General features: G+C 40.3%; 1 long non-coding RNA gene across 2 annotated transcripts; it reads left to right on the top strand.

The window, feature by feature from the left end:
• Nucleotides 1-16,163: 16,163 nt before the first annotated feature.
• LOC142829577 (uncharacterized) lies at nt 16,164-27,392 on the top strand. Of its 2 annotated transcripts, XR_012904114.1 has the most exons (4): nt 16,164-18,052; nt 20,527-20,686; nt 21,865-22,078; nt 26,470-27,392. It is a non-coding gene; the product is annotated as an uncharacterized LOC142829577 (long non-coding RNA). The 2 variants fall into 2 exon arrangements; XR_012904113.1 differs by lacking the exon at nt 16,164-18,052 and having other exon boundaries at nt 20,405-20,686.
• The last annotated feature ends 311 nt before the right edge of the window (nt 27,393-27,703 follow it).

The raw sequence follows: 27,703 nt of genomic DNA, 5'->3' as shown, positions 1-27,703 counted from the left end.
AACTGTAAATAGTATTATCACCAGATTACCATATCTTCATGTGTTCTCATTTGTTCTCTTATCAATGGAATGTGCAATCAATATGAATGTAAATACATTAATCTTTAAGATACCTTGTGTACAGAATTGTATACAGTAGTTTCCTGTAAGATCAAAAACACTTTCTATACATTTACCATATGGCCTTCCAGATGGCTTTTAAATGGCTAAGAAGTAGATCAATGTCCAGATCCTAAAGATCTGCACTTACAGACATTTCAGCACTCAGTAAGCATTGAGTGTGTCTCTTATATTTGCGAGTAACACAACTAATAATCTTTATTATACTAGTGATATGTAAGTAATTTTCCACCAGTATGATTAATGTTCTAATAGGGTTTCATGTGGAACAATTAATTTCTAAGATTTTTTTTGGAAATGTAGTTTTTCCAGCCAACTTCCTATCTATTTAATGTACTTATTTATTGACACACCTAAGAATATTGTATTGCTTAGTTTTAATAATGAGTTATTTAATAACCAAATCCTCTGAGATTAGAAATGCATGACCAAAGACATTCTGAGACCTAAACACCTCTCTGTGCCAAATCTCTAGAGCTATGCTTCAGTACTGCCTCTAATTTATAGTGAAATTAGAGTTAGTAGAAAAACCTTTATTGTGCAGAAGGAAGTTAAAACATTGCGGAACGAGATTCTGTAATGAAAAATCCTTCAATTTTCAGTTTTAAAAAATGATAAAGCTTCACTAAACTTGGTATCATAATAAATAGTATGTTTACTAAAAAAAAAAAAAATTGTTTATAACCAAGTCTTTTATTGTGTGCTGAAAGCAAAATAATTAAATTATCATTTCTTTTTTATGGGGTCTCCCTTAGGAAAAATATGAGTTTAGTTAGACCACATAATGCCTCTATATCTAATTTTATAATTGTGTTATTGGTTTTGGCTATTTGATAAATAAAGGTTTTAATTTAATTTAATAATTCTTTGCCTACATATGTCTAATACGAGACAATCACTTCTTGTATCAAAGAATTATTTATTTATAATTGAATTTAGGCAGAGCATCTGCTTCTTGAGGAGTACTAAAACAGTATCTAATACAATAACTTCTCAAGGTTTGAACACTGGGATGGAATTTCTTAGCAGACAGTTTTTGGAAAAAACTTGTAACACCACCTCACCAACCACCCCTCAAAAATTTTAAGAAATGGATTATTAAATGTGTGAAATTGTTCATAAGTTCAATTAGAAGACATTAATGTAGTTACAAGAAGGCAGGGAATAAAAAACCTGCAAACCATATTTCTTTGTTAAATTTTCATCTATTTATTTTAACACAAATCAGAAGACTAGCATGACTTTTGGCAGAAATGATTTTAAGCTGAATTAGAAATTTGATACAGCTCTGGGTATATTACTTTGCTTACTGTAAATCAGATTTTCTAATCATATTTATGAAGAAATACCACAAAGTAGATAAAGTCATACATGTCAGGCACTTAGAAGTGTAAGACACAAATCATTAGTCAAGCAACAGTTGATGGGAATGAGTGAAAAAATGCAAAGATACTGTTTGCAAGAATTGAAAAATAAATTAGTATAATAATAAACTTATGTGAATAGCTAAAAAAAATTCCTTGAGAAGGCTACCAGGAAACCTAATGACACCCAAATATGATATACCCATGCACAGACAAAACAAGGAAAAGAAAAACTGATACATTAACAGCTGCCAGTTCTACTAATAACCAGTGGAATTCAGTGAAGGTAAGTTTATTTTTCACATATTTACAGGAAATTTTGTAAAATCCCTTCTCCTTTCCCCTTTAAAGCACTGTAAGCTTTCAAAATGTCTTTTCCTGATTGCTCCTCTTGGAAAGCACACCTAGCAGCCCTCCAGTGTTGTGTGCAACTGCTCTGGCTTGGAGCAGACAGGAGATATTGGTCCTCCTGGAGTTGTGGAGAGAAGAAGTTGTGCCAGCAGAGCTATTGACCAGCTGTAGAATGTTCACATCTACAAGCAATTGCATGGCAGATGCAGGAGAAGATGTATCAGAGGTACCAGCAATGGTTCCATATGAAACAAAGGAACTTTAGCAGGCATACCAGAAGGCCAGGGAGGCCAATAGTCAGTCCGGTGCTACACTGCAGACTTGCTGCTTTTACAAATATCTGCATGCCATACTTGGCAGGAACCCTGCAACCACCATGCACTTCCAAGGAAGCTGGGCCACAGGCCTCTGGCGTGAACAGTGAAGAAAAGCAGGGGGATGGGGTACATTTGATTGGTGGAAGAGGGTTGAGCTATGCTGTGAGCCAGGACCTGTTGAAGACTCCACCTCAGTCTACTCAGTCTTGGCAGCAGGAAACAGATGAACCCATTGCAGAGGAAGGAGCTGCAGGTAAGTGTGTAAATATATTTCCTCTTACAATGATGGTAACTTAACAGGACATAGTTACCAATGTTACACTAATTTATTTATACCAGACTAGATAGTAATATAATACTGGACCCTTTAAATCTCTGCATGGCACACTGTGGGCTGTACTAAGGTCTGGCTGGGATGGAAAGCATGGCACAGCATGCTCTGGGTGGTGGCTTCTATCTCTATTAATATCATTTGGTGACTCCTTGTTCTTATGTTATGGGAACTGTAAACAGTTCACAGGAGGAACCCAGAGTTCGCACCGATCTAGTTCGTCGGGCGTCGGGTCCCGCTGATTCTTTTCCCCAAAAATATAGTCTCTATGAATCCACCCTATGGACGCCTGCCCTAGCGGGTCTCCGTAGGCCTGTTCGGCACCCTTACCGCCCTCTCAGTCCTCCCCTGGTATGAGGTCCGTGAATCAGTCCCCAGGAGTGGGGAAAGGGGGCTTGGGCCCACCCTCACTCCGAGCCCCGGCCCAGGGCCCTAAGGCAGGAAGATTTGTCCCCACTCAGTGGATGGGGCTGTAACCCCTAAAGCCATCCGCTCTCGGGTTCCATGGCCCCACCCCGAGCCACTTCTTCCACCACTCCTGCATCTATTCCCTACTTGACGGGGCCGGACTCACAGCCTGTCCGTAGTTCCCTCTGGGTCTCCTGTTCCTGTCTTTCCTTCCAAGCTTTCCGCTCCTGCCCCTCCCTCCTGCCTCGTACAGCCTTTTAAACCGCCTGCCGTGTCCTCTGCTGACATCACCACCCCTGCGTCCCTGGGCGCTCCCGACCACTTCAACCCCGGGGCATGCTTGGGGACATCATTTTCCTTCACCCCCGGCCGCTCCTCTTTCCCTTCCCTTGCATCGCTTTCCTTCTCCCCCCTGCTTGTTCCCCGCGGCATATTTCAGGGGCTTCCCAAGTGCGGGACACCCCCGTCACAGGAACAAATACATAACTTTTCCTTATTCACTTTCTCCATACTTTTCATGACGGTAAGGAGTTACAGACTGGCAAACTTCTTGAAAAACAAAAAGTTGTAAGGAGGGCCCAGGAACAAACCGATGCATTCATACCATGTTAAAACATTCAGAAAATCAGAGGGCAAATGAGGATCCAGAGGCAAACAGATAGGAAAAAAACCCTGGTTTTGTAGGAATGTTTGCTGATTACCAACTATATAACTGAGAAAAAAATAGAATCAGGACATCTAAATACATCCTGCCATCCATTCTGGGTCATTCAAATTCACCAGAAAAAAAACTGCTTTGTGGTTTTGCATGAACTTTCTTCCCATAAAAATCAAAGACGACAGATAGTTAAAAAACAAAACAAAACATAAGAAAATCACAGCCACTGTCTAGACATGTTTAACATACAGTTTTCTTACCTCTATTTCAGGTAAGCTGACCACAGGAAAAAGGAAACCAGGATTGTTAGTGACAGTGGATTTTGTTTTATAAGAGTAAGATGCCAAAGACTTTGGCTGACATCCTCACATGGTATTGAATGTAGCTCTAGTCAAGACCTCTGGCCCTTTGTGTATGATTTCACTCTGCATCTCTTAATTGGATAAGATAGACAAGAACTTTAACAGAAACTGATTTCAATTTCATAATCTTATGTTCCTTCATAGTACTGGATACATAATAAACATTATAATAAGTCCTTCCTTAGCTAACTATTGTTCATTAATCTCCCTCCATTATACTATGCTAAATAATAAATAGAGAACAATGCCAAGCCTGGCAAGCTGCTAATACATCCTTTTTGTGCACATTATCACAATTTTTTAATTCACAGCTTTCTGGAAGCTGAATGGCAAGTAACAGTTCAGGGCTAAATCCCTCACAATGATACACACTGCAACATTGCACATGCTGGCATGAACTGTTCTCTCAAACTTGAGCAACACCATTCGCTTTAATTATTTCATGGTTGTAACTGACAGTATAATTTGGCCTTCCAGGATACAGAATATACAATTAAAGATCCAAAGCATAAATCAGACAAAAGAATTTTGCCCTTCAGTTTAAGTTGTCAAATAAATTATAGGTCATTTCATTTATTTTCTCAAGCCTTAGAAAATCCAACTAGCTTCCTTTTCTGTGAAGCTTGGTAGTGAAGGTACTGTTTATGACTCATCATTTTCTATCCTGCCTATGAAATTAACATGGGCAATTAAAGCTCCTGGAAACTATGACCTTGGCATAGGAAATAAGAAAGAAAAAGCAGAATAAACAAGATGGGAAGATTGAGGTGACAAAGTGTACTAGACCCAGAAACTGGAGGCTTTGATGTCCTACCCCAACCTCCACTCTAGAAAAGGAGCAGTGGAGGTGTGTACGCTGGGCTCTTTAGTATGTCTGTGGGGAAAGCAGCCAATCAGAGTCTAGTCAGTCAGCTCATATGAAAGGAGCTACTGAACAGAGCAGTTAGGTGCAGGCTGGTTGCAGTACCTGCACTGACAGGGTTGAAGATCAATAGGAAGATGCTTCTGGCTGGCTTTGGGAATGCAAGAAAGACTTGAAGGGTGAAAGTGAAGGCAAAGGGACTGCTTAGAAGTGACACAGGGAATAGTAACATTGAGTTAAAAGGAAGCAGAGTTGAGTTGGGACATAGAGTAGTGGGCAGGCATGCTTAGATCCCCCAGATCAGCCATGGGAAGAGCAGCCTAAGCCCTTGAGAAAAGGAGATTAAACTAGTCCATGGAAGAGGGGGGGCCTGAAGACCCTGAGAAAGAGCATTTGTGGGACATTAATTAAGTCCCCTTACAGAGGTTGTATCAAAAAACTGAGTCAGCTGGACAACTGGAGCAACAAGAGGAGAGTCTGGGGATCACAGTTACATATCAGAGCAGGAACAGATTGAAAGAGAACTCAGAAAAGTCTGGAAGACAGTTTGAAACATGGAACTGTGATAGGCCCAGATGGACAGATTGAGGAGCTGAGAATGACGTTGCCATGAGGGAACCGAGACACGTTATGTTGGACAGATTGAGAATCAAGCCCAGATATGAAGCAACAGATAAAGAGACCTACCTAAGGGTACTGAGATATGCCCTTTTGAACTTGTACCCCAAATGGGGTTTGTGTTTTAAAACTACAGACTGTGTATGACTCAGAGGCCTAAGTCAGTGAAGACCCACTCAGAAAGCTAACTACCAGCAGCGGTCACTGCATGTGACACAGCTAGAGGAGTGCAGTCACACCTGGCCAGCAAGAAATCTAACAGAGGCCAGTAGACTCTATTACAAGCCCAGACAGAGAATTCAAGTTGTATTAGTGACTTTTATGCTTACTTAGCATAATACTATGGTAACAATCTGTTAGGTGACTGAATATAATTAAAACAAAGAGCTTTAAAACGCTTAAGTTGATCAGCATGAACTAGTTTTTCATCCTAAATGATGTTCCAGAAAGCTAACAATTGACAATGTCATTAAGCTTTATGGACAGTATATCCAAACTACTTTAAAAATCTCACAACCATAGGATTATAGAATACTTGAACTGGAAAGGACATCAAGAGATCATCAAGACCAGTCCCCTTCACCCACAGCAGGACCAAGCTACACCTAGATCACCCTTGATAGGTGTCTGTCTAACCCACTCTTAAATATTTCCAATGATGGAGATTCTACTCCACAATCTCCCTTGGCAATTTATACGTGTTTAACCACCCTGACAGTTAAGGAGTTTTTCCTAATGTCCAAAATGTCTCAGGCTGCAATTTAAACCCTCTGCTTACATCTGAGAAATCCCTTAAATCTCTTGCCTATCTGAGAAATTATGCCAAGATTGTGGTAGTACTGACATTGCTTTCCTTTCCTAAACAACATTTACAATGGAGAGTTGGACCCAACTTGGAAAGTTCAGATGTGCATATGGACTTGGATTCAAACCATCTCAAAGTTCAGAAGAATGTTTGTTTGTGGCCCAGAGGTCAGAAAAAATCCCTGAAAATTCTGAGGAAGCTGAAGGAAAAATATTAAAAAAGAAAATTACGTATAGCCTGACTGAGCAGCAACCAATTGGGACAAATATCTGAGTGAGGCTAAAAGCAAAGAGAGAAAAAGGACTTATTTTGGGTACAACTGCCAGCTGCTGTCAGGAATAATGGGAAAATAAAGAAAGAAAAGAATAAAAAGATTTCTGTAAAGGGGAAAGCAGAGCACATTCTTTATTCCATGTGAGGCTCCATCTTGAGTTGCTCAAAAAGTCCTACCCCAGAAGAGACATAGGCAAACTTCTTCCATTTAAAGATGCAATAACCAGAAAACATGACAGTTATACATACCACAAGTTAAACTATGTATTGCAAGAAAAACAAACAAAAGAATTGCATTTGCTCCTCTCAGTTTTAAGTGCATTCCTCTCCCGAAGACCTTCTTTTTTTAAAATATTCAAACAATATGTAAATGCATTCTCTAATATACAACTATTTCTCTTGTTTATTTTTAGATTAATTTATTTGCATATTTATTTACGCCACAACTCTTTCCAAGTTCTTGTTTTACAATGGTGTATATATACCACAACATAGATGGGGAATCAGCCAATTATTTAAATGAAAGAGCTATTGAATTAGGAGGATAAACTAAAAACAGATTATCATAATATATAAATTACACAACCACATCAGAGGGCATGAGGTTGACCACTGTTTAGATTTGTTATTGTGTTCTGAGACTCTCCTTAAAATGCTGATTTCTGTTTGTCTGCTCACCACAATGCCTGTATAAAGAACACAGAGAGAGGAATAATGTGTACCTCCATGTTCAGAACCCCACATTTACAATTTTGTGGTCTCTGTTTGGATGTGGTACCTGGAGTAGTTTACATTACTGCACAGCAACATTCAGTGATTGGTTGGCTACTCTCCTGACACCTAACAAGTGTATATATGCAAATGAGAACAGGGGTTTAGCCAACTCTTTGCCATACAACACAGCTGATATGTGAGAAGGAAAGGAAATCTAGATAGAGGAAAAAGAAAGTGATAGAACAAAGACTGATCAGGCCCAAGTTTGCAATCTGAAAACATGTGGTTTAAATTAAATGGAAATTTCATGCTAAAATGCCTAAGCATATTGGGCAGTCAGAGCCTGATATTAATTGCACTGGTGTGAATTTAGAGGACCTTCCATTTCTTCACTGAACTTACTCTAGATTTAAGGAAGTGTAACTATGTGTATTTATTGATTGATTTATTTTTAAAGATAGGCTGTCTAGAGTTCTCCTCTGGTTCCAGCCAGGATCTGGGAATTCAATTCACATGTTTGACCAAAGAGAACCAATAAAATAATGATGTGAAGAATTTCTTTATGAAAAAAAGGTGTGGCAACAAAAAAGTGGACTGGACTTCTTCCAAGCCAATAATTTTAAGAAAACAGCAAGAATAATGCAGTAAGTCTAAGAACAGAAACAGTGTTTCCAGGAATGCTTCTGGTGCCACAAGCTAAGCTAGGTAGCCTAGGCTTATGATAGATTAAAATCTGAAAGTGTGTGTAGGAGTGTCTGAGGCTTCAGGAGAAAGATAATTAAGTCTTTGTTTAAAAAGATAGTACATGGGATGAGATATAGCATTGAAAGAAGAGACATCAGTGCATTGAATTGGTTCAGGAAACAGCACTTTAGAAGTGAAAAAAGTTACTGGAAAGTTAAAAATGACTGGTCTTAGAGTGGTCTTCACAGAAGCCAAAAGATAGGAAGGAAGAGAGAGTTAAAATAAGCAGATAGTTGCAATAGGGAGTTTGATGTTATCGGAGGAAAGAAAGCTCAGCTGTAAAACTAGAAACATAAATCTACAGGGAAAATGGGAGGGGGGAGGAACAGGAGGAAGGGGAAGAATGTTAAAACAAAACATTCATGAAATAGGATTAAAAACCAGAATGTAATAGAGAGGGCAGGGAAAGTTTTAAGTATCTCACCTGTGTACAGGTGCAAGATGCAGAGAAAGAAAACTGTTCCATAGAAAACAACAACTACAACAAATAGTTCTGCAGAAGTGCACCATATGAGTGCAAAGAATTTTGGCATTATTAATTGAACTGGAACATTGGAAGCAAAACACTGTTATGGATAAATAGTGTAAGGGGAGGCTCTGAGGGCTCTGAGGGCTTCTTGGGGGGGACGCTGTCCCTCAGGGCCTCCTGGATCCTAACAGCTCCCCGATAGACCCCCCAGATACCAGCCTGCAACAAGTGCAGCCAGACTGATGGCAACAACCCCATGAGATGCGCTGGCGTGCCCACAGGCAGCTCTAGCTCCATGTGGCCGAGTGCTGTGGTGTCATCGAGGTAGACAAGCAAGTGGGGAACCCTGAGAACTGTCTGTCCGCAGTGGAGGTTGGGTCCTTTAAGCACGGAGCTCAGCAGCCCCACACACTGCTGAGTCCTAACCCGATGTCCTGCCAGTGCTGGCTCCGGCCAGCCTTAACTTCGGTTCAGGGTCCACTCAGTGTGGACGTGCTATTTTGAAATAGCAAAATGCTATTTCAAAATAGTTTTTGTGTATAGATGTGTTATTTCGAATGAGCTTAATTCGAATTAACTATTTCAAATTAAGTTAATTTGAAAGAACACTGTAGTGTGATATACCCTTATGCTGTGGTCTGGACCACTTTGGGAAGTGGTGGCAGCCCCACTGTGTGAGACACTTAAGACAGGACTAGTTGAAGAACTAGGACTTTATTGTGAGAGATGCAGAATACAACCACTGATCAGTTGCAGGTGTTCAGAAGCTCTGGTGATATGGCCTCTACAAAATAAACTCTTGAGAACAGTATTACAAGGCATGAACTAGATAAACCTAGATACAATATTGTAATTTTCATTGTTTATGTTCCGTGATTCTCTGGCCCTACAGAGATGGTATGGCCTCAACCTGCTCCTCCAATTTCTAATGTTCCTATCAGTTTAGAATTTAAGATAATGCATGGTATTATGTAGAATTTCTCCCATCATTTTGGGGATACATTATATACAAATCTCTTATAAAATGTGGTTTTTTTATACAGTGCCAAGGCTTCGATGCTTATTGGACCACTTTTGTTCTTATTATTGAAATATGCACAATTGTGGTAGACAGTATGTCCTCCTGCCAAGACAAATGACACACGCTGTTCTCAACTGTTTTCATGGATCCATGAAAGAACTTAAGCAATGAAATTCAGGATTTTACACTGTATAGATTTTTAGCTAGTCTGGTTTGACATAATGTCTTCTAAAGGATTTCAGCTGCTAGAGCATTTTCCAAGCTTTGAACATAACAAAACAAAGAAAATACTTTTTATATCTTGAGAATACTGAAACTATCTAACAATCAGGAACAGTAATCATCCACAGATTAGTTCATTCTATTAAACATGAGTAATAAATATATTGATCATAATGGATCTCTTAGCTGATGAGCCATCTCTTGTGGATGTAGCACAGATGTCTTTAATGTATTTAATATAGTCCTCTAAATAGCCACTATACATTATATTTTAAAATGATGCAGGACAAAAATAGAACTCCAGTCTACTTTTCCAAGCTGTCTTGTCACTGCAACTGGGAAATTGATTAAGCATAAGACAAAATATATAAATAATTAACAGCAAATCTACCTATGTAGTAACTGCAGTTTGGCATTCTGAATCATATTAATTTTAATTTTATTGTCCCATGATAAAATGTAAATAATGCTTTTAGCAAATTGAAACTGACACTGAAAATGAAATGCACCATTTCTCTAGCAGCATAACTAATGTAATGCAAGGTAGTTTCTACAAAGGGAATGAGATCCAATATCTTATTAAAATTTTAAATATATATTTTAAATGGAAGCATTCTTTTGAATATGAAACCAGTTTACTACCCAATTCTGGCAGACAGTGGTATAATAAATGGCCAGATTTAAAATGAGAGCAAAGTTGAATGCACATTATAGTTTGCCAAGTTTATATCATAACATTTTTTCTCAAATGTTTATTAGTCAACAAGTTAAATTATTACATCAAATCAATCCCAACTCTTAACTAAAACTAAACCCTACTCTAAGAGAAAGCTGCATTTTTACTAAATACTAACAGCGATGTAGTTGGTTCAGATTCACCTAAATTGGCAGAAAACATGAGGCAGTTCTTAAATCCAAACCTGGAGAGAATAGTTAAGAGGCCTAAACACCAGATTTACGTACATTCTCTGGAACCATAGGGTCTATTCCTGGCAACACTAATTTTGCTCTTCATCCTTGGAAGTTACGATGGCTGAATTCCCCATGGACCTTACAAACAAAGGTCTTCTTTGCTTTGCCTAGAGATTAAATATTCCACAGCGTTCTTCTAAGGTTGCCATTCTATCCTGGGCCAAAAAATCCCTTCCTTTTGTAGTGTTTTGGATAGGCTGACATTGCAAGCCTGGGTTCATAATTTGTGAAGCCTACTGGGTCTCCTGAGATGAAATGTTGTACAGAAATTGAAATATAGATATCAATACATTTATGTTTTGTAGCATTAAATTTCTAGCTTTTACATAGGAGTTGAAGTCTTTAGAGTCCAGTTTACCACCAACATTCTGTTCACTAGCAATATTAAATTTAATAATACTAAATTACATAGTCTTCTCAATTATGATGTCCATCCTTTAAGTACTATTTAGTTGAAATTATTTTCTATGTCTTAGTCATAAGAAATGTATAAAATTTATGAATGAATGTGCTAAACATCTAGGGTATGTCTACACTAAAAAGTTAATTCAAAACACCAGCTGTTTTTTTAATTAACTTATACACAGCCAAACCGCTATTTTGAAATAAATTCGAAATAGTTGAGCACTTATTTCGAATTTGGAAACCTCATTCTACGAGGAATAACACCAAATTAGAAATAGCTAATTCGAAATAAGTGCTGTGTAGACAGTTATTTCGAATTGGGGGCCTCCAGCCCTTCCCAGTTTCTCCTGGTGGCCACTCTGGGACAAACCAGGAAAACTCGTCTCCTCTTCCCCAACCCCGGGGCCCTTAAAGGGGTAGACTCTGGTCACTGGGCACGTGTGAGATCCAGGCCTGCCGGCAGGCACAGACCCTCAGCCAGTGGCCACACAATCGCAGCCAGTGGCAGCCAGCCATCCCCCTCCCAGTCCCCCAGCACCCAGGGGCCAGCCAGGGGCCGTAGATGGCATGCGCACTCATGGACTAGTGCGGAGATCATGGACCTCATTGAGGTTTGGGGGGAGGCCCCCAACGTCCATGATCTCCACACTAGGTGTAGGAACATGGCCATCTATGGCCGCAGAGTGGCCACCATGGCCAGGAAAGGCTACAGGCGCACCCAGGAGGAGGTGTACCTGCAGGTGAAGGAGCTGCGGCAGGTGAACGCCAGGGCTACCAGGGGCGGCGCTGCAGCAGGGGCTGCCACCTGCCCCTACTTCCCCACTCTCGACCAAATCCTGGAGGGCGTGGCGTGGCGGTCCACACCAGCCCGGGAGGCACCAAGCCGGGAGCTGAGGATCCTGACCTGGGTGCTGCAGAGGGGTCACCACCAGCTGTCCCAGCACTGAAGTCGGCAGGGTCGTCCAGGGAGGCCATACCAGGTACGTGCGAGCACTGTCCCCTACTCGGGGGGGGAGGTGGAGAGGAAGACCAGGGACCACGCATGTGGGCCATGCCTCCCACGGATCACGCAGCCACCTGTGCACGTGTGCGCATGTGCCATGCCACCCTTGGGCAGGTAGTTTCAGCTGCATGACACCCAGGGGCCATGGCCCAATAGTGTGAACAGACCTGACACACTCCCGACCCTGGGACGGGACCCAGCAGGACTCCCTCTCTTCATACTCCCCCTCTACACAGAGGCAGGGGACATCTCCCCCCCACCTCGGCCGCACTATACATGGCACAGGGGCATGGGTGCGATCTTGGGGCAGCTCCCAGTCCCGGAGAGAGCCAGACATCCCGACCATGGCCTCTGTGCAAGCACGTCAGCTCTGATTTGCAGGGCATGGTCATTCGCATCTCGCAGGGGGTGCTGGGCATCATCCACTGCGTCCCCAGGGAGAAATGACCACTCCCCTTCTTTCTCCACAGCCGTGCCAGCTGCACGTTCAGGGTGCACCACCCCACCTGGGACATGCTCCCATACCTGAGGGCTCCTCCAGACCACCAGCATGTGGCAGGGGGTACTGGGACCAGCACCTGGGGGCTCTGTGAGCCCTGCACTGCACCATCCAGCCTGGGCACAGGAGGACCTGCAGCTCTGCCGGAGCAGCTTGCCCAGGACCATGCCATGTGCTCACACCTGCAGGCCCTGCTGCAGAACTTGCTGCCCTGTGCCACCCCAGTACCTGCTGCCCCCCCAACTACTGTTCCTCTTCCCACTCCTGCCCCCTCCCTCCTCAAACTCCTCACCCTCCTCCTCAATCTCCACACCCCCATCTCAACCTCCATACCCTCCTCCCCATCTCTCCGGGGATGCTGAGGCCCCCGCACCCACTGGGAGACATGTGGCCTGATGAGACCCCCCACCCCTGAGCCCTGAGCTTCCCCTTCCCCTTCTTCCCCTTGCTTCCCCCTTCCAGCTCCCTCCTCCCACTTTTCCCCCTCCCCTCTCCCACCCTCTCTCCTCCTCTCTCTCGCCTCCTTTCCCCAGTCTCCCCAGAGTTTCATTCCCCCTCCCCAGTTTTGTTAAATAAAGACAGTTCATGTTTATGAAAAAATGTGTATTTTATTTGACATCAGGACGGGGGGCTAGAGAGGGGTAAGTGGAAGGACGTGAAGGAGGAATGGGGCACGAGCCCCCGGTGAGGAAGACCGGGGTGGCTCTGAGGGCTCCTCAGGGTGGATGCTCTCCCTTAGGGCCTCCTGGATCCTGACAGTCTCCCGATGGACCTCCCAGATGGCAGCCTGCAACGAGTGAAGCTGGGCTAATGGCAATGACACCACGAGACACACCGGCATGCCCAGGGACAGGTCTGGTTCCATGTTGCAGAGTGCCGTGGTGTCCCGAGTGAGGGCAAGCAGAGCACTCCGAGACACAAATGCTTTGCTGTCCCTCAGCGAGGTAGACCAGAAAGCAGAGAAACCTGAGAATCTGTCCAGAGTGGGGGGTCGTGTCCCGTTAAGCACAGACCTTGGATAGTCTGAGACAGCAGCCCACACACTAAGTCCGACCCTGTTGCCCTGCTGGCACTGGTTCCAGCCAGCCTTACCTTCGATTCAGGGTCCACTCAATGTGGATGCACTATTTCGAATTAGAAAAATGTTATTTCGATTTAGTTTTTGTGTCTAGATGCGTTATTTCGAATTAGCTTAATTCAAAGTAACAAATTCTAAATAAGTTAATTCGAAAAAGCACTGTATTGTAAACATACCCTAAGTGATTTGGGGCCCTGTTTGCCTTTTTATAAAAACTTCTTTCAATATAAAAGAAAAGTATCCATAATTATTTGAAAATATTTTCAATCATTTTAGAAGCTATATGAAATAAATATAGAGCAAAGGCACAATATTTATGAAAATGTTTTTTGCAAAATCATTAGTATATTGGGACTTCAAAATGATTCTTTAAAAAAAGAAATTATGCCAGGTCTGGTTAATAATATGACAGGATCAGAAACTTAATCACTCAGTCCTCATAGGTTGTGTGTAGATCAGGAGTGGGCATTAATTTTTGTAGGGGGTCCACTTAATTAATTTTGGTATGTGTCCATAGACTGGCTCCACCCCCTGGAAAGGGCAGGGCTTGGGACAGAAGGGGCGGGGCTGGGAACTAGCCTCCCCAAAGTGTTGCTTGGGGCAGGAGGCTTTGAATTAAAAACACAGCAAAGGATTCATGGCTCCCTGGCCCACCATTACCACACAGCCTCGCAGCCAGCCAGGGTTGCTGCGGCTTTTTAAAGGGCTCATGGCTTCGGCCCCTGCCAGAGTATCCCTGTGACCAGGAGCTGTGAGCGATTTAAATGGCATCCTGCTGCCTGAGCCACCTCCTGGAAAATCAGTGGCATGGGCAGCAAGATGTAAACAGAAAGTGGCCAGATGCAGTCCGTGGGCCGGATCCAGTCCCTGGACCACATCTTGCTCAGAGCTGGGGTAGACCATGGCTGTGCTTGATTACCCCTTGCTGCTTTCACTTTATTGCATGTTGTCTCTTTTCTGAAATAATATTAGTGATTCAAAACTGAAGGAAAACTTTACTTTTTTCCTCTTTTCCATCAGAGATTCAGCATCAGGAGTTTTATCAGATTATGTAGAGCTATGCCTCCTACCCATGCCTCCAAATTCTTGGAATCTTCTGCCGTTGCAGGAAGCTCTGTGATTTCTGCCTTCAGAGTCCAGTTCCCACCTAATCTCCATTTTGTGTTGCAGCCCCATGACTATAATACTGTGGAATTTCAGGATTAAACAGCTGGAAATGTGAAATGTATCCATTTTCCAATCCTTTGGTCATGAAACTGGCTACAATGGACCATAAATTTGATGGGACCCTACTCATGAACTTGCAGGTACTGCATGGACACTGTGGCTATGTCTACACTATGAGATATCCTGGAAAAACTCTGCTACATCTAAGGAACGTGTCTGCTCTTCCTCTTTTTTTGCAGAAGAGCATACATGCTCTTTTGGAAGCCCTGTTTTCCTCATTCCACAAAGAAGAAGGGCTCTTCCGAAAGAAGAGGTTTTTCTGAAATTTGGTCCAGCGTAGATGGGCCAAATTTCAGGAAAGCCTCTTCCGAAAAAAATCTATTGGAAAAAGGTACACAAATGGCGTACCTTTTTACCATAAATCATTGTAGTTTAGACATAGCCTGTGGCATATAAATTTGGCTTTTTTTCTTATTTGTCATTCATTTCATATCAGTTTTTAATGTGTTTATTCAGTATAGGAGTATTAGAGATTTGACAATCTCTAATATCACTTACTTCACTGCCTTTTCCCCCCTAAAATTGTATTAGATGTACTGGTTTCTTTTTGTTCCACCAGAGTAAATTCTAGATTTACACTGGTGCAATAGAGAACAGAATCTAGCCCTCTGATTCTGGAGTATGTGTGAATAGCTTTTTCCAATCATCATCCCCACTACCTCTTATCCCCTAATTTGCTATAAAGCAAGCATACTTCTCTTTTCTGGCTTTTATTCACAGCAGTTGTGTAAATATTAAATAACATTTTGCACACACATGTGCTGGGTGGTGCAATTAAAATATAGAAATACAATGCTAAAAATAAATTACTCTCAGTCCACACATGGTCACAATCAGTGTCTCAATCTTTGCCCTCTCTAATGTTACTGTACTTCTTGTAGCATGAAACTGAAAGTAAGGTTATAGTATATAAATGTCATGCATTTGATGCTAGTTTTCTATAATCCATGCTAGCTACCCTGCTGAATAGTTTACTGTTGCTCCCTCCTGATATATTAAACAGATTGTAGAAGGTTTGAAACTCTCATGACTTGCTTGGCAATCATCTGAAAAATTACAAGGTTTACTAGTTTAATAGTGTACAGACATCTGTCTACCTATCCAAAAAACAATATTTTACAACATCCAGGATCCATGAGATCACACATTTTTACTGAATGGTGATGAATTACAGGCTACCTTTTTAGGTTGGAGACAGAAAGTAAAAGGGGCAATGAGAATCAAATGGTGTAAAAGGTAAGTAGAAGAAAATGTTGGTTGTTATTACTTGAAGACAAGCTTAATAGTGGGGAGTGGGAGGGGGGCGGGTTACATGGAAACTTTGAGACCATTTAAAATAAAATTTGAGGAACTTGGTAAGGAGTTAAGACTCAAAGGCTTGTTTGATGCAAAGAAGAAACCAGTAATAAACCAATTTGAACCATTTTGGTTAAAATGCAGTTGAATATTCACTGACCATGAGAAGCATGTGACTAATTCCATCAGTTATGCCATTCTCAATGCTCCATTCATCTCTTCGTTCCTTTCCCATCAGGGTTCCCATCCAGATCTGTCCCCTCAGATATTAGACTATCAGTTCTCAAAGATACCACCCTTTCCTCATTCAAATTACTCTTAAAGCTGGCTTATTTCATAGAAACCACAAGTTGTAAGCTCATGTGTCAATTATTAAAACATCAAACACAAATTCCCTTTGAATGATCAAAGAATAAGATACATTAATACAAATTAATCACAATACTAGTAAAAATTCATTCTAAATGCTGATGTTTTAGTGTAAAACATTCAAAATACACTCTATTCCTCTCCTTGCTCCTCTAGATATACAATTTATATGTCTCCCTTTTCACCTTGCATACTGTTTGATTCCTCTGGTCTTTAGGAATTGAATTCACTAGTCTTATTAGAATTGCTAGAAAGAGATTTTTATGTTTTGCACCAAGAATACGGAATATGCTTTCCTTTTAACTCCTCTACAAAGGGAGTCAATTACCTGTTGTTTTCAGAACAGTGTGAAAAGCTTGTCTGCTTTTCTTGCATTAAGACCTTGCTCCAATGTATTCTGGATGTATTCTGGATGTATTCTTGTCATCTTTTTCTTTTTTTTATGTTTATGTGTTTTGTAGGCTTAATCAGGGGATAATCTCAATTATTAAGGCACAACAGTTATACTAAAGTCATGTCTGTAAAAATGATTTTAAATAGCTATAAACTTCTGTTAATTGTATACAAAGTAATGCAAGCTTTGAAAGATGCAGTTAAATGCCTAATAGCTATTCTGTGCTACTTGATACCCATATTTACCACTAGGATTATCCAGACCACAAACTATCATGTGAACAAGGAAAGAACCCAAACTATTTGCTCTGCACATTGTCTCTGGTGGCTCTTCTCAAAGTGAAGAAAAGCAGAGATATCAAGTTATAGTACAAGAACATGCTCATGTATGCTGTGTGATTTCTAGTGGATTTGTTTGTTTCTGTTTTTGGTTTGGTCCGATTTTTATCCCCCCTCCCTCCTGTGAGGTTATGTACAAACCTGCTTACAATCCATGGTGACATTAATGATTAATTCTATTGCCCGCTATTCTGCACACTATTCAGCCTTTGTGTTTCCTTATATCATGTACTACACTTACAATGTGGCTTGACTGGGTTGACAAACTGTAGTCGGCAACACTTACTCTGATTGTTCTTATAATGATCAAACAGTAACAGTTTGACAGAAGTTTTATAAACCATAATGTTGTAAAACAAACCCACAAAAACTGGATTGAATGAGGAAGGTGTGTGGAGTTTTTTGTTTTTAATCAGTCAAAAATACATGAAACTGCCCATTTGTTGTAGTTATACTTTTCAGGACATGAAGGCAAATCAATTCTTGGAACATTTATACAGTCAGTTTTAAGGGCATTAAGTGAAGCTTATCTGAAGGTTGAGCAGCAATATGTAGCAACCATTCTCAAATTTACACTCAGAATAAAATTATGTATAAATTCCAGTGGTCTATTGTTCCATTAGTTGAAGAAAAATTTGTCAGCCAATGTTTACTTTACAGTTTCTCCTGTAATATTTATAAGACATCATCTCTTAACTGTCTGCAACATTTGGTTTATATTTAACATATTATATGTCAACAGACATGAGTAACAACACTATGAGAAATATTAGGAGCTACGGCACCAGATGGTGAGATAGGCTAATAGGAAAATGCTGCACTTGAAGAAAAGGTGAGTTCAAATATGGATTTGTTCAAGATGGAAAATGAACTTGAGGCTTCCTCAGTCTGGTCCCCAGTAAGCATTTTTGCACATCACAAAACCACCACTGAGCCAGATATCTGTTAAATGAGAGACAAAAACAATATGCATTTTCACATCTGTTTTTGTGGACATAATTGTCATGTGGAAATGGATATTTAGTTGCCTTGCTAAATGCATACAGTAAATACATGTGGAGCTGTAACCATCTGACAGTGCCTCATACATAGTACAAGTGTTGGTTCTTGCACAGTGATAATCCATATCATGGATAACCATCATAAGAATGATCTTAACTATATGAGCAATAGCAGGCAAACAATCAAAGAGTCATAAATTGTAATACCAGGCAGGTCAAATAAAAGTGCAGGAGTTCAGCTTTGCAAAACTGACAGTATTACACAAATTTACACTTTTAAATGTGTAGAAAACTGATTTTTCAATACATTCATTTTAGGTACAGGTTGAATGCTAAGAACTGGGTTCTCTGGTCCGGTAAAATTCGTGCTCAGGCACAGATGTTGCAGGAACACAGTCCTGTTGGTAGGCTGGTGGCCGAGTCCTGCAGGCTGGGAAGCCTAGCACATGGCAATGGGGCTGCTTGGAAAGGCTGGGGTTGGGGGAGTAGATGGCAGCTGGACTGCCTAGTGAGGCCAGGAAGCCCAGTGCATGGCATTAGGCCCAGCAGCAGGGTGGGAACTGGCCTCTGGTCAGTAGCAAATCCAGGGCTGGGAGGGGCTGGTGACAGTGGAAGACAGGAAGACCTCTGCTGGTCCAGTAAAATACCTCATCTGGGATCAGTTCGGTTCGAAGGGTGCCAGATCAGGGAAGTCCAACCTGTAGTTAGTTTTTGATAGAGCATAAGGCCTCCTTTTTAAAGTTAACAGCTGATGGCTACAGCATCTGATGAACATAATTCCCGGATTCTGATGTTCAGAAACAGAGGCCAAAATTCCAAGCACCTTTTTTATGTCATGTACATTTAGGTTCCCACTTTTACATATTCTTATCACAGTTGTGCACATGCCTCAGATATTTGTAAAAGCAGCGTTTAGGTATATTTGAACACTTAGGATCTGATTTTCCTTCTGTACTGATTTAACACTTGACTCTTTCTGTTGCTTTCAGCAGATTTAATCCTGATTCATACTATTATAGATAAAGTTAGAATCAGGCCCTCAATGTCTATAGTTCATCTCTATTTATTCCCAAAATGGATGGGGAATGCCAATTATTTCATATCAGCAACATTGGATTTTTCTGGAATTATGTTTAGTTCAGTATTTTACTGCTAAATGGCTTAGAGTAGTTCATATTATAATAACTGTTACTATGATTGGAATGCATTGGACATCTCAGTGACTTGAAAATATTCTCCTAATCAAAAATGGGTGGAATTGTGCGGAGACACTTGTACATGTGTGTGCAAATGAAAGTGCAAAAGGGAGAATGTGACACCGAAGAATGATTCTGCTGGTGTACATTATTTGAATGACATCCTCTATCTAGAAACAAACTATAAGGGAATTATTAAGTAGAATTTAATTAAATAAAAGTGGAATATCACTTGTCTTCTTACTTTTCTAACACTATTTGTGCTTTTAGATGAAATAATGACGATATGTAATGGAAGTTGATGATGGAATAATGATGTGAGGGACACTCAAATGTGCTCCATCTGAACATCAACTTTTTGTAGCTTTCAGACTGAAATGTACCTGAATGTTGGTGCCTTACCCAAACTGCAGTGCAAACAGCAGAAGTAGGAGGTTTTGACATCATTTTACCTCAATACATTTAACTTACAACTGCACCAATTGAAAGATAAACCAATATCTATTTTAAGACTCTTGTTTGCTGCCAGCAAACAGCACTAGGGGTGTGTCTAGACTACATGCCTCCTTCGACGGAGGCATGTAGATTAGCCAGATCGGAAGAGGGAAATGAAGCCGCGATTAAAATAATCGCGGCTTCATTTAAATTTAAATGGCTGCCCCGATCTGCCGATCAGCTGTTTGTCGGCAGATCGGGGCAGTCTGGACGCGCCGCGCCGACAAAGAAGCCTTTCTTCATCGGCACAGGTAAGCCTCGTGAAACCAGGTTTACCTGTGCCGATGAAGAAAGGCTTCTTTGTCGGCGCATCGCGTCCAGACTGCCCCGATCTGCCGACAAACAGCTGATCGGCAGATCGGGGCAGCCATTTAAATTTAAATGAAGCCGCGATTATTTTAATCGCGGCTTCATTTCCCTCTTCCGATCTGGCTAATCTACATGCCTCCATCGAAGGAGGCATGTAGTCTAGACACACCCTAAGTGTAAAAAATGATACAAGGAAACTATACAGGAAATGCTAACGTTCAGATGAGCTTTTGGGAGAAACACAAAGTGCCAACTCCTATGATTTTATTGTGAGTCTCATAATAATTATTGTTTTTTTATTAAAGCTCCATCGCCTGGAGTCAAGTGGCTATATAATGATTGCAGCCTTCATTCTGAAAGAAGTCAGTTTTTAGCCCTAGTGACTGTGGAGAAAGCTTCAAAATGTGACCCCAAGTGCACTCTGAATGCTCAAAAAACAGAAGGCAAATAAGACAAAACCCAAAGGTGGTATTTTTTATGATTTTTGGTGATCCTGACTGATGACTTTTGAACATTTGAGGCTGGCAATACTGCAAACTCAAACTGAGGCAATGCAAAGAAATATTTGGGTTCAAGACATAAAATGACTCATTGGGAGTACATTTCCCAGCTGGGAGAGACAAATTTTACCTGCCAGTGATTTGAGGCAGATGTAGATTTAGCTGGCCTGGCTGCAGTATGATGCAAAGGAAACACTTTTTAGGCTTTTATGGCTGAAATTTTGCTGAGTGCAGCTGCTCCATATTATTAACTCAAAATCTTGATTATCAAAAAAGGCTGAGACTTCTTATTATGCAAAGGTGGCATTCAAGAATATTTTCTTTGCAAGTCTTTGAAAGTTATTTTAATGGATATGCGGCACTACAAATAATAAAACCAAATTTAAAGGCAGTTGTAATAACAGAGAAAGGGGGAGGGGAAAGAAATAGAAAAGAGAGAAATAAAGTGGGAAATGGCAGATGTGTAAACCAGTACCCTAATATTTGAATTAATATGAAGCCAGGACTATTATACCAAAACCCTTTTCATAGAAACAGAATGTGAGAAGTTAAGGAATCTATTTTCTATCTATCTACTTAACTTATATACATGTATATATGTCATAACCCTTGCAAACATTCATTCTCTTTGCTTGTAATGAAGTGGATAAGTTTATGATTGTTCATGACTTTATAGTTAATGGTTCGTCTCTGCATTTCTACACACATGGGGAGGTGTGAGGCAATTTTGCAAGGGAAGCACACTCCATCATTCTTGATCCCATAGGTGCCCCTGCATGCAGCTCTGGTGGGTTTGCAAAAAACGATGTTGATACAAAAACATTATGGTCTCAAAGTCAAGCTCTCTAAAGGTAGGAAATGACAGAATTATGGCTTGTCGACAGTTTAACTGGCCTTGAAAAGACCCCCCTCCTTCCTCGGTAGCTTATCACTGCTATGGCACTCCTTATGTTATCCCACAGCCCAGTAATGGTTCGGCAGGTGTGGATGGGAGCAAGAGGAGATGGTTAAGGCTTCCTTACAGTACAGCAGTTCAGAATTTCTGAGAGTAGCTGAGCATTTGTGCTGTCATTTATTATTTTTAGCCCTTCTTAACAAGTTTGTTCTTTCTTTTTCCCATGTCCCCTTCTTCTTGTACTGCAGCACTCATCTGCTTTAACTTTTGAAGAAGCCATGTTCATCTGATCATGGAAAAGTTCCAAACCAGCAGTGCTGAGATATTCTTGGATGTTTCCCCACAACACCTGAAATTCTAGGAAAGAAAACCACTTCTATTTGGCTTAAGACGTGATAAACAAGGCCATGTTACTGAGTATTATGTTCTGATAATCAAGGATGATAATGATGGTAGAAATAGGTCAGTGGTCACATGTTTCATTAAGGAGATGCATTACAGATTACTCTGTTCAGAACATAATAATCCTTTCCCCACTAAAGACAAAAATACACCTTTGAAATATTGCTTTGTTTCTTGTATTAAAAAGAAAACTTTGCCTGAAAATTAATCAGACAATGATCAAAGTGAGGTTCAGTCCTGATTACATCAAGGGATTTAAATTAAATTATGAATCTGTCCAGGAGTCCAACAAATAGAGAAGTATGGGGACACAAGGTAACAGAACTATGACTCCAAAGAGGCACTAAAGCAGTAGTTCCAAATCCAAACACTTTGGATTTGTGTACTTTTTTTCATTGAAAAAATCTAAATTTTCTATAGAAAATAGACACTTTAGGAAACAATTTAATGTAGCTATTTCAGTTTTCTGTCAAAAAGAGTTTCAAACAAAAACATTTGTATCCAGTCTGAGTAGTTGCCAAAGTCAGGGCCTTGCACGCCAGCTTCATGGTAGAAGAAAAATCAGTGATACAGAGTCTGAGTATATTCTTATGGCAGCTTGCCTTATTACAAATATACTCCATCCCTAGAAGTGAGGTGGTCACCATTAAAGCTATTTAGAATTATGTGCTTAGCTCTCATTTGTGCCTTTGGCCATCTTGACTTTAGCCTCTTTCAGTCTTAATTTCCTACACCTATGAAATGGTTACGCCTCAAGACAACCCTAGAAGGCAGATTAATATCATTACTGCCAACATTTACAGTAGTTCAGGAGGAGTTGCCATTTCATATATTGACACTCAATCTAAAAGATTGTTGAGTCTTGGAGCATACGCACATACTGTAACTCAGGGCTATCGCTATACACTGCCTTAGAAAGGCATTTGTTATTCAGGAAGCACATTCATACAAAGCAAGGAGGCTTTTTTCCATTAAAAGAGGTTTCAATATCAGCAATGCTAAGGAACTCTGGTCGGGGGAGAAGAGATTGAGATACTTGAGTGTAGAGCCAGTATATATCTGATATCCCCTTCATAAAACAACATAGGCCATTCTACATTTTTCATCCTTGACTGAATGATCTTTGGAGAAATGCAGCCTTTATTGTTATGCTGCCATGAAACAGGTAGGAAGAGCCAGATAGATGGATAGTGGCACTGAGCTTTCACACATCCTGAATCATCATAAATAGGAGGAAAGTCTGTGCGTTAAATTGCATAGAGTTTCCACACAGAGGACAATCTAACCTTAAGGCTAACACTATGATCAGAAACCTGAAGCACATATCTCAGTGCCTGTGTCAACTGACTCGGGCTGAAGGGGCTGCAGTAGGGATGTTAAATATTGATTAATTGACTAATCGATTAACTTCATTAATTCTTACCAGTTAGTCGACTATTCTATAGTCCCTGGGGGTGGGGCCATTAGCCAGAGTGCTCAGGCCCCACTCCCAAAGAGCCCCTGCCACTCTGTGCTGCTGTCTCTGTATCAGAGGTAGCAGCATAGGGTGCCAGGTAGGAGCTGGCAGGCAAGGGGAGCCAGTTTCAAAATCAGCTCCCCTTTCAGAAAGGCTGTCTGTCACCCTGTGATAATGCCTCTGATAAAGAGGCAACAGCATGGGGTGGCAGTAGCCCCTGTTGTGGGGTGGCGGGAGGGCGGTCTGAGCTCCAGGACCTGGTGTGAGCTGGAACTGAGGCGGGTTCCCTGCCTGCCTGGCTTCTAATATACTTTAAATGCAGGGGGAGGTCCTGGACCCATCACAAGCCAGGACTGATCTGGGCTGCTGGTCAGCCTGCTAAAAAATTTGTTGGTGGGGGAGTGGAGGGAAATTCATGAAGTCTATAGAATTAACCAATAAGATTTTGCTTATCGTGTAATCAGTTAATCAACTATACTATTACATCCCAAGGCTGCAGCTGAGGGCTATACAATTGTACGGTCTGCTCCCCTTGAGCCCCAAATCAGCTGACCCAGGCAAGCCCAGGTCATGCTGTGTGGCTGTGTCTAGACTGGCCACTTTTCCCAGAAAAGCAGCTGCTTTTCCGGAAAAACTTGCCAGCTGTCTACACTGGCCACTTGAATTTCCGCAAAAGCACTGATGATCTCATGTAAGATTGTCAGTGCTTTTGTGGAAATACTATGCTGCTCCCGTTCGGGCAAAAGTCTTTTTCTGAAAAACTTTTGCGCAAAAGGGCCAGTGTATACAGCAGAGATTTATTTTCCGCAAAAAAGCCCCAATTGCGAAAATGGCGATCGGAGCTTTTTTGCAGAAAACCAAAAGTGCTTTTGCGGAAAAGCGTCCTGCCAATCTAGACGCGCTTTTCCAAAAATGCTTTTAACGGAAAACTTTTCCGTTAAAAGCATTTCCGGAAAATCATGCCAGTGTAGACATAGCCTACATCTTTTATTACAGTAGAGTCATACACTGAGTTGACCTTAAAAAACAAGGTGATTTTATATGTAATTTGCATTTAAATTTATTTGTCTGCAATTAAGAGAATACAGTTGTAGAAAAGGTAGTGAGGTAAGGACTGATAGTTTGATCCTCAAAGTTATTTACGTACCTAATTCCCATGGGAATATCTCTGAGGTTCTGCAACTGAGACTATGTATAAGCAGCTTTAATTAAAAATGTTTTATTTGTTTAATCTGTTTTACGGTTGTGATCATCACATACTGTGACATTAAGCTCAATTATTCTGTTAAAAAATTGTAATTAAATTCAAGAAGATACTTGAAAACAGGGTAACTAATGGAACTGGAATAACAGCAGTTCTGTGCATTCAATTGAAATGGTATTGTATAGCCTTCTAAAATGTACCTCTCAAGTGTATAAAGACTGAACACCTGCTGGGCGCTCTGATCAGTGTATTTTTGAACACTTCAAATCAGAAGGGCCCTTCAGTGCTAATTAACACAATTTGACATAATTATAAAGTATAAACACTTTCATAAGCTCTTGCTAACAGTGTCAAAAAAGTGTTACACTCCGTCACTTCTTATAGCACATGCCAAAATATTAGCTTGACACTTGAACAGCCCTGCAATCTGCTTGGACAAACTATTAAAATATAAAAGAAATAACCTGAGGGGGATTTTGTAAAAGCACTTGGAGTGGCTGGTGTTTCCTTGTGTTTATTTGGTTTATATTTAATAGCACAGCATATAAATAATTCAGAATTTTATGCTAGCTGCTCAGATTTCATATCGAGCTACAGTAGCAATTAATTTTTCCCCCTTTTTTCGTTAAGCAAACATTAGGTATACATTCTGAGTTTATATTTCTTCTTCTTCTTTCAGTGATTCTTCAGTAATGCTTTAAATTATAAATAAGCAGGCTGCTATCACTGCTTAGTATGTACAGTCATTATTTTTTAAAGTCTAGTTATAATCTGAGGAGTATCTGTAAAAACATATTCAGCTCATATCATCATTGCTCTTGTTTAAAGGTAAAAAGATATTTTCTGCTAGCCTTGCAAAATGCCCATGGATCTTATGATGAAGTTGCGTTATTTCCTAATCATGGATCAGTAACAATAAATTTGAGTCAACCAAGAGTTATAGGCATAATTATGATGAAATTGTGATATAATCCAAGTTTTAAAAATGGCAAGTAAGGTGCAATTGAAGTATATGTGTCAGTTGAAGCCGTGTTATTGATGATTATGCACTAGAAAGAAAAAAAGACAGGTTTCCAGGCTGAGTTTGAAGAACTGTTGAGGTAAAGAAAAGTTGTGTCTTGTTTTCACTTGAGAAGTTGGATATGGTAGCATAGAAAGTAACATAAGAGCCCCTATAATGCCATTTTGTACTCACTTCCAGAATTAAATCACACTTTGTGCGAAAGATAAAATCATTTGTCCTATGCAGCATACATGCTTATTCTCTAAGCTCAGATAGTTGGGTTCATGTGAATATGTTATTTTTTTTTACTGATAAATGTTGTGAAAATATGTATTAATGGGATCCTATAGGTGTGAATGAGAGTCCTGATAATATGGAGTTAGAAATCAAACCTGAATCAAGTATTTGCTTCACATTACCAAATTATATGCACTGGAGCAATCTTTCTCTAAAAGCCTTTCCCATCCCAAAGCAAAATCCCTCTCTCCTGAAAAAGACCCTTTATGTCCATACTGTCAATTATAGCATTGAAAAATCTTAAAATCTATTCCCTGATTAGCCAGCAGTACTAATACAAAAAGAGGTATGACACCCTGGTAGACCAGAATTACATGCTGTGAAATTATGTACTTGTCCATATAGAGAATAAAATAATTACTATTTTTATAGTGATTCTCTAGGGTGTGTTTCTCTGTCTACACAGAGTGTGTTAATCACTTTCTGGATGCTTCTATTTTAGTAGCATATCCAGAAACCTTTACTCAACCTCTTTCCACTTTTTTACACAGGTGAAGACAAAGAATCAAGGTGGTCCTAAATGTCAATAATTGCATCATTTTGACCATCTGTGCCTACTCCTCCTGGATATAAAATTCTTGCTAAATGGCTTTGAACCTCAAACAATGCGAAGACAGAATAACACCATCCATCCAAAGGCAAAATAAATGGTAAACAGTCAAGGCAGTGACAATCTTTAGCTCTTTTCCTTTCTACTTCCTCACAAAAATTCCTCAATCTTAAAAGCAGATGGAGATAAAATAAAGATGCCTTCTCTGACAAAAGCAATTACTTCAAGATGGACCACATTGGCTGACAAAAGACATATATGGGGTATATACTATGAATTACGTTTCTCACTAGCTCAGAACCTTAGCATTATGTTGTAATCATAAGTGTGTGAAAAATATTGGAAACACGCTTCATTCAAGTAGACAAAACATTGTATGTTAACATTATTGAACCTCTAATTTAATCTTTGGAATTTGTGGGCCCATAAGTTCATGGAGGTGCTGCATGAACAGACTAGTTTTACATAAGAGTAATTCCAACTGATGCATTTACACTGAGGCAAATTGGTATAGTGAAGTGAAGAAAAATATGAATTATACTGGAACACTCTGCTCCTTGGGTCACAGTTTAAAAAAATGCCAGGATTCTAAGAGTTAATATTTTGTAAGCTACTTTTAATTGGAAATAAAAGTTGTGTAAAAGGATTTTTTTATGACATTAATCTGCAGATTAGTGTTTCCTGTGTTTTAATGACACATTACCCAGCAGCAAATGAGTGGTATAAAAATGTTTAATTAAAGTCAGTCATAGTTTGCTGGCAATCAATGACCTTATCTTCAACTCAGCATATAGCAATTGAAAAGGCATCAGATATTTTAAATGTACCCTGCTGAACGTTGACTACAATCATGATTGTTTTTATTTCTTTGCTAGAACATAACAAATAAAAATTCTGCTGACGTGTCTTCTCTTTTTGAGTCTTAGGATGCAACTTTCATTTGATTAATACTTCCTAAAAAAAGTATTAGCAAATTTAGGAAAAATTTAATGTAATTAAATCAAATCAAGATCTTTAGTCAGCACTATTTCTTGTGATGTTTTTTAGTTTAGGCACTTATTCCGTGAATCATGCAGGGGATCTGACATTTTTGGGCACATGATCTTGGTGCCTGTGTGATTTAATGCATCACTATGGTACCCTGGAAGTCCCCCCTCCATGCACACTCCCATTAG

Source organism: Pelodiscus sinensis, chromosome 5 (assembly GCF_049634645.1).
Source record: "Pelodiscus sinensis isolate JC-2024 chromosome 5, ASM4963464v1, whole genome shotgun sequence".
NCBI classification, from domain to species: domain Eukaryota; kingdom Metazoa; phylum Chordata; order Testudines; family Trionychidae; genus Pelodiscus; species Pelodiscus sinensis.
This window is presented reverse-complemented; position numbering and strand designations above follow the sequence as displayed.